This window comes from Prinia subflava, chromosome 7 (genome assembly GCF_021018805.1).
Source record: "Prinia subflava isolate CZ2003 ecotype Zambia chromosome 7, Cam_Psub_1.2, whole genome shotgun sequence".
NCBI classification, from domain to species: domain Eukaryota; kingdom Metazoa; phylum Chordata; class Aves; order Passeriformes; family Cisticolidae; genus Prinia; species Prinia subflava.
The window spans coordinates 8528553-8534552 of NC_086253.1; positions in this window are offsets into that span (position 1 = coordinate 8528553).

A 6000-nucleotide genomic window follows, 5' to 3' on the forward strand; every position below is an offset into this window, starting at 1 on the left:
CACAGACCTTCCCTGCTCCCTAGCATTTTCCCACCTTACTATTTTCTCTCTTTCCTTCCTCTTTTATGAAAAAATGAAGTTGAATTATCACTTAGAATACCAATATTTAACCTTGTTTATGTTTTAATCTCGCTTTGGAACCTGATTCCTTTCTGCAGCTGTGGATCGAGGCAAAACTTGTCTCTCCTCACCTTAAGCAGATTGGAATAAATGCAAGCCCTGGAGGGACATTGGGCATGGATAGGCAACATCACAGCATTGTGGTGGTCACTTGTGCTCTTAATGCTGCCCTTCTTGGTTGGACACCCTGCTCATCAACGAGGAAAAGAACTTCCTGCCTCTTGCTGAAGAAAAAAATGTTGAAAATATTTCTATGGAAAGTAAATAAGGCCCCTCTCAGGGTTTTCTGGGCAGCCTAGAAATTAAAAATTAAACAGAATCATCAAAATGGGAAAATATTTTTCTTCAAGAGCTAAGTATTTTCTTGAAAAACACTTTTATTTATGATTGTAATCATAAATCAGTGCAGGACACTGATACTCAACATGCAGCTCCTGCTGACTTCCCCACACCAAAGTACATGGGCTCCTGTGCTGAGCCAAGAGAGGAATCCCTCCCCTCCCAGCTCAAATTTGTTTCAATTCTTGCTGATTGGCAGCTTGGCCACTTGTGAGCTAATTGTGACTTTGCCAGGTGCACTTCAGTGAGGAGCAGTCCAGGAGCAAAGGCCAGACGAGACATTTTTCTCATTCTCTGGCTGGAGAAAGGACAAGAGTCTGCCAACAGCATAAAATATTGGCACTGCTACTTGGAGAGGCAAAGAGCAGAGTCTATTCAGAACAGAGGACCACCTCCAAAGCTATTTTTTCCAGGAACCTTGACAACTGCTAGCACATTTGGTTGGTACAAGGCCAGCTGGTGCTGTAAAAGGGTCAAAAGGTGGGAAGATATTGATTTGCCTGACACAGAAAGTGGCCACTGGTGATGTGATGCACGCCACCACATCGGTCACCTGTGGGTAGGCGAGGAGTTGAGGATCCCTGAGTTATAAATTTGCATCGTATTTTTTCCCTGGAGGAAAGGGCCTGATGTGCTTAAATAGTGATTATCTCTGTGTGCTCCAGGGTCTGTGAGGAAAAAGAAATTATGCCTCAGTTTAGAGAGGTGAACAAAGTAAATATTCATATTTTTCAAATGACCTCAGCTCCAGGGAGAGATGAACAGGCAGCATTGGGATGCCTCCATTAAACAGATCTCCACGTAATGGTTTCAGCTAGACAGAAATATTTTTTTTCCTACTGCTGGAGAGCAGATGAAACTACTAGAGGAAAATAATGGACATTAACTTTCAAAAGCATGGTGATTTGGACTGAAATAAAATTCCTGTGGTTGACACTGTGTGCTTGAGTTATAAGATCAAGTAGTGATTTACTTACAAAATTGCTGCGGGGAGATCTTTGAAGTGGTGAATTGGGATAAAGAATACCATAATATATTTAGCAAGAGATAATGCAAATTGCGGAAGAGGAGAAGAGGAGAGGAAAATAAATTAACTCTTTAAAATGTTGTTGAGTATTTATGGGGAGGTAATAGGTTTCATGTGAATCAGATCATTAATCCTGGGGTCCTGGAGGAATGCCACATCCAGTAATTGCATTTTGTCAGCTCAAGTCACGTCCACAGCAAGGTGCTGCTGGCTGGCACCTACTCCAAGCCCCTCCACCACACAGGAAATACTTCCACCTCTCTTATGCCCTCCTCAGGGTTCCCAAGCCCCCTCTGAGTTTATCCTGAAGATGAAAGGTGAAGTGTCTGTATTCCCACAGGAAATAGGTCAGTGTTGGTACCGCGGCTCCCTGCCAGCACTGACAGGCTGTGCCTGTGCTCAGCTGGAGCCTGGTGCTGGCCACAGAGCAGGCGCCAGGTTCCTTCTCTGGCCTGGCTTGGCCAGTCAAGTGATGGGCTGAACCCCAGTGCCAAGAGTTGCTCCTTACAGGACTTGTGCTCCACACCCTTCTCCAATTTCCTTGCCTTTCTCTGGACAGGCTTCAGCACCTCAGTGTCTTTCTCGTGTGATGGGCCCTGATCTGAACACAGATTTGAGTCTCGTGCTTCCCAGGGGTACAGGTGCACCCCATGCTGGGTGGGCAGCCAGGTGCCCAAGGGAGGCTGGCAACAGCCCCCAGGAACAGGGCAGGGCTGGTCTCATCCTCAGAGCTGCTGCATGAGCACAGCCCATGGCATTACCCCAAGGTGAGGCAGGAACTGCTTCCAGACAGGGGCTGCAGCTCTTGCTTGCCCCAGCCTCTTTTCCCTTTGCCCTTGTCTGCCTTGTTGGACCTTTTTCCAAGCCCTGAAGGCACTTGCAAGGACTGTAAATCAGTAACAACGAGCACGTTGCAGAAGTTCAGTACGTCAGAGACAGATTAAAAGACCATAACTTTCATAAGCAGACGTAAGTTAAGAGAGATTTATTTTGAAACAGCTTTTGAGCTCTTTAGTGCTCCCTGTGCCAGTTAGAGGAAATGTCTAGTAAATCTATAATCTGCCAGTAACTATATACACAAAATGCACTGAACTGATGCTTGTAGCCTAATTGAGATGCCTTTTGTGCCCACAGTGGTGCCTGGAACTCAGCACAGTGAACAGATATGCATATTTTTACACAGATAGAAAGCAGAGCTGCTGTATGCCAAGGGTTTGCACAGCATAGGTGTCAGTGTGCTTTTGATTTTCCGTGTGGGTTTGATTGTTTTCCATGGAAAATAAGCTTGCACTATTTCCCTACCACTCCCTAGCCCAATTCTCTGGGTACAAATAACAAATACATGACCTAAAGCAGTGCTGTGCTGCTGGATGTGGAGGCAGAGGATTTGCAGCATCTCATGCTCAGGCACCATTCCACAGCTGCCAGCAGCTCTTGCACGGTTGCCATCCTGCTGTTGGGACAGCCCTGAGCTCCAGAGGGGCAGTCAAGCCCTGCCCTGCTGTCTCTGCTCTGTGCCAGGCTAAGCAGTGGTAACAGGGTTAATCCTGGACTGCTGAACCAGCCCCGGGGTGTCTCTCTTGCAGTCGAGGTCCTGCCCTGCATCTTGCCCACAGAGCAGGAGAATCCCCCTGGTCTTCTCTCTGCAAAGCAAATCGTGCTGTGGGAATGGTGGTGCCCCCATGGGATGGTGCCTGAGAAGGAGGGGAATAAACCTCCCCCCTCACACAGACACCAATACATTTGTAATCTATCACATTTGAACATCCAAAGGAAGTGCTTCTGTGATGGATGATTTGCTTATTCCTTTTGCTTCCTGAGCAACCACAGACACCAGTCCAGCCTCCACAGGTCTCCATTGAATCAGAGGCCATGGGTGAAAAGATTTCCAGCTCAGTGGGTGCTTGTTTGCCTGACCATAACTGTATTATGCTCCTGGTGAGGACTGGAGGGAGGAGGGGAGATGGCCAGGCTCTCTTCGTCTCCATCCATTCTCCTCTTCCTCAGTTTTCTGGGGAGTTTCTTGGTCAGGCTGGGGCTGACCTTGCTTTGTTCCAACCACCAGCACATTTCAATGTGCTAACAACAGCGATTCAAGTGCCCATGATGTATTTACTGCTCAGCATCCCCCTGCCTTCACTTTGTAGAATCATAGAATGTCCTGAGCTGGAAGGGACCCATAAGGATCACCAAGTCCAGCTCCTGGCCCTGCACAAGACAGCCCCAAAAGTCACCCCATGGGCCTGAGAGCCTTGTCTGTGTTCCAGGCCTGGGACTGGCTGTAGAAGCAGCAGCCCCGTGGCCTTAAAGAGAGTCCTGGGTAGAAGAGCAACTTGTTACACTTCTCTGATAGAGACTCTGTTCTCTTGGGAAAGGTGCATCCCAGAGGGATGACTGCAGCCATAAACACCATGTGTGAATGTTTTTCCTTTGCCTCTCAGAACGCTGGGAGGCAGCAGGTTTGAGTGAACGGGCAGCAAGGGCAGAAATGGCTGCGCTAATGAGGGCTTGGTGGTGTGGCTCTTTGGTCTTTCCTTCTGCGTTCCCAACACTTTCTTTAAACTTTCCCATTGCAGAAACATGTAAATACTGGATTGTGTGGAATAAAGATCGATCCTGCTGGAAGAAGCAGTGGTCTCTGCTGGATTTTTTCCAAGCTGCTGCACTGGCTTTATCAATTATCCTTTCAAATGTCTGGCATTGATTTCTCAGTGGCACACAGCAGCCTGGATCAGATGTTGGTCTGGCCTTGCTGGACATCAACACTCTCCTGCAAGAACAGACTGTAACATTTTGAAGAAATGCCCATTATACCCTAGTGTGTATGCTATATGCTTATGGTTTACACATGGAGCTACTAGAAGGAACACCAGAAAGGAAACAAGCATCTGCTGGAGTCAGCTTCTTGTTTTCTTAGCATACTGACTGAAATGTATCTATTAAACTACAGCTTGCAAAACCACAGGGTATTGTGAATTTTGAGCTGAAGGAAATCAGCAGAAAGACTCCAGGGAATGTAAATTAGGCTTTAAATAATGTAACTTCTGGATTGTGGTAAAACTCTGATGAGAAATTCCAGAATGCTATTTTAAAGTTTAAAAAGTGTTCCTCAAGATTTCAGGAGGTCCCAGGGAGTGAGGGATGAAGTGCTGTACCCACAGCTGAGCCTTCCTCAGGAAACAGACCTCAGAAAGGGACAGCTACATTTTGATTTATGAAGTCAGTCTTCCCCAGGCAACTCAACACTTAATACTAGGAAAAAACAACATTTGTAACCATTATCTTACAGGACTAAACTAAACTAAACCAGGGTCAAATGATTGATTTTGTTGTTTACAACATAGATACAATGCTCATTTCTAGGTGCAAGAACTTGAACTGCATTAGAAAACACACATCTCATAAGATAAATGTCCTTATTTTTCTGGTTTTTTTCTTACCAGTCTTTAATAATTGGTTACTAATAGATCTTTCTGTCTTTTTCCTACCTCCTTTCAAACAATGGCCCATCCAAGGGCATCTCTCAGCTACAGCTGCTGTTACCTGCAAGAGAATACAGAACAGGCTTCACCTCCAGGCATCACCTTGGAAACGGCAGAGCAGCTTTGTGCAGTGTCCAGGGGAGAGCGGGATGCTCTGCAGAGAAGTGGGAAAGGCATTGCCCCTCTCCAAAGAGCTCTCAGTCTGTTGTTTATGGCAGGAACAGTGCCCAGGTGGAGGCACATTGACGTGGGCTGATGCTGGCCATTGTCGGCCTTGGCTGCCCAGCCCTGGGCTCAGTTTGGGGCACAGCTGGTGGGACCCAGGCCTGGGACGCTGCTTCAGGACCTGTGTTAGTGTCAGTGCTGGAGGTGTGGGGAGAGCATCTCTCAGTGTCTCCTTTGTCATCGCAAGGAGGAGTCTTTGCACTGCGTCAAAATGTTCTGCATTGTGGAGGGAGCCTCTGGCCACTGCAGCAACATTACTCTGGTTACAAGGAGTTGCATCGTGCTGAAATAAATCACATCCTCCACTGGCTGATGTCACTGTGGAGAGGGATGGCCTCACTGCCTGCAGATCTGTGGCTGTTAATAGAGAAAATGCACACATACATTTGGAAAGGGTGTACTCATAAAAGACAAAGCAGAAAAGCAGTAGCACTCCCCAGAGAAAAATAAAATAGGTGAGTGACACAGACACTTAAAGAGATGCAGAATGAACTCAGGCTGTTGTTTCTATCTTCTTTTTATCACATTTTATCCCAACTTCCCAGTATTGTCACACACTCTCATCCTGTGCACATGGAATAGCTCTGCTGGCTGCTGCAGAGTGAGCTGCAAAGTCTCTTGTGATGCTTTGGCCACCCCAGAGATCCCTTCCAACACACTGCCATAAATTAAACAAAGTAAAGGCCTGGGAAGGCACCTGTGGCGTAGGTCAGCATTTGTCCTGCCACAAACAAAGGGGATTCTGCTTGTTTTATCTCATTACTGGGGAATTTGGCAAGATATATCCGGTGCAAAAGCATGGGGTGC